This window comes from Eptesicus fuscus, chromosome 9 (assembly GCF_027574615.1).
Source record: "Eptesicus fuscus isolate TK198812 chromosome 9, DD_ASM_mEF_20220401, whole genome shotgun sequence".
Taxonomy (NCBI): domain Eukaryota; kingdom Metazoa; phylum Chordata; class Mammalia; order Chiroptera; family Vespertilionidae; genus Eptesicus; species Eptesicus fuscus.
Window position 1 is genome coordinate 27,027 of NC_072481.1, and position 2,069 is coordinate 29,095.

At 54.2% G+C, this 2,069-nt stretch overlaps 1 non-coding gene across 1 annotated transcript; it reads right to left on the minus strand.

Annotated features, from left to right (window-relative positions):
• Positions 1 to 263: 263 nt before the first annotated feature.
• On the minus strand, positions 264 to 336 carry MIR9204 (microRNA mir-9204). The gene is given in 1 exon segment (NR_128916.2): positions 264 to 336. It is a non-coding gene; the product is annotated as a microRNA mir-9204 (primary transcript).
• Positions 337 to 2,069: the final 1,733 nt, after the last annotated feature.

Genomic DNA, 2,069 nt, shown 5'->3' on the forward strand with positions numbered 1-2,069 from the left:
CACAGAAAAGGCAGATCCCCACCATGTCTGCCCCCCACCCACATCAAGCCCCTGCAACTAACAAAAGAGAAAGATGAAAATTGACCATACCTCTGCGACACACACTAGCCAATCAGGGGTGAGTATGCAAATTAACCTGACAAAGATCGCAGCGACCCTGCCCCCCAGCCGCTCTGCGCCTGTGGAAGTCAGAGAAGTCGGGGGAGACGGAGAAGTGGGCGCCAGCGCCTGAGGCTGGCTGCGGCCCAGGAGACGAAGAAGCCGCTTACCCCATGATCCCAGGCCACAGCCAGCTGGAGAAGCCACCCACAGTGCATCCCAGGGAAGATGGAGAAGCTGCCTGCCTGTGGTCCAGGTGCCAGCCTAAGGCATGGTAGACAGAGAAGCCACCCACCCTGCAGTCCTGGGCACCAGCACCTGCAGCTGCGGCCCAGGCGAAGCCACCTGCCCACCATCCCCTGCGGCTGCAGCCGGCCCAAGCGAAGCTGGCCCGGATCCCGGGTGCCTATGGCTGACCAAAGGGAGGGAAGCTGGATCCCGGGTGCCTGTGGCCGGCTGGAGGAGGGAATCCTGGGTCCTGGGTGCAGGGCCAAGGCAGAGGTGGTTAGGGACAATCAAGCCAGCAGGGGAGCAGATAGGGATGATCAGGCTGGCAGGCAGAAGCAGTTAGGGGCAATCAGGCAGGCAGGCGAGCAGGTTAGGAGCCAGCAATTCTGGATTGTGAGAAGGATGTCCAACTGCCGATTATCCCCCGAGGGGTCCCAGATTGGAGAGGGTGCAGGTCGGGCTGAGGGACACCCCTCCCCCCCTACCCCCGTGCACGAATTCCATGCACCGAGCCACTAGTTTCTATATATAAAAGCCTAAGCAACCGAACAACCAAAAGACCAGTCACTATGATGCGCACTGACCACCAGGGGGAAGATGCTCAACACAGATGCTGCCCCCTGGTGGTCAGTGCGCTCCCACAGCAGGAGTGCCACTCAGCTGACCAACAGGCACCAGATGCTGGGCTCACGACTGGCGGGTGCAGCTGTGGCACCGCAAGCTTCTCCCACCTCCACAGCAGCAGGGCTGGGATGAGCAGGAGTGGCGCCCAGCTCCAGCTTGGCCTCCTCCCCAGCCGCCTGCCACTTCATGCACTGCTACAACCCTCAGGGGATGTCGGACTGCCAGTTTCAGCCCAATCCCTGCAGGCCGGCAGTCCAACATCCCCCGAGGGGTCCCAGATTGCAAGAGGGCACAGGCCAGGCTGAGGGACCCCGACGGTGCACGAATCCATACACCGGGGCTCTAATTCTTAACAATACTTGTAGGTATACAGACCTTGTCAGTGCCTCAGGATGGCTGACTATTTTTGATATCTGTCCTTTTTCTCCTTGAAAAGCTTTTGATTTCCACTGTAGGTAGAGGTGTCACAGACCGGGCAGATGTCCATTAGCGGTTAGGAACCTAATAAGGTTCATTGCAACAATGTTGGTGAGTCTTTAATTAATGTTTCTTTAAATGGACAAAAATGTCCGGGTCTTAACCCGTGGTCATTGACCTCTTTGTGTCTGGGAGAATATTGTGACATTAATGTTGTAAATTTATCAGTCCCTGTAACCTGGTTAATAAGCCTTGATAATAATGTAAAATGTCTACTTTTGGTTTTTCTTATATTTGAAAAAGAATAACATAAAAATTAACAATATTTAAAACAGTGATAAGAATAATCATTTTTATTTTATTTAGCCTACAATCAATTTTTATTGGTTTTGATTTGCCACCATTTTTATGAATTCAGGTATTTCTTAGAATCTTATAAATATTTAAATACTAGCAGCCCGTTTGCACGAAGATTCGTGCAATAGACCTTCATTCACCTGGCTGCCTGCACCAGTTTTCTGCAGGCACCGGGGACCCAGGCCTTGGCTGTGGCCACTGCCTTCTGCCTTCTTTCAGGGTCAGGGCTTGGCCCCAGGCGGCAGCCTTGGGCTCTGCTGCACCCCAGAGTCCCTGCTAAGAATCGTAGGAGCCGACCCCCGGTGGTTGCCTGCTATCCGTGCAGGCTCCCCGCTGGTGCCCAA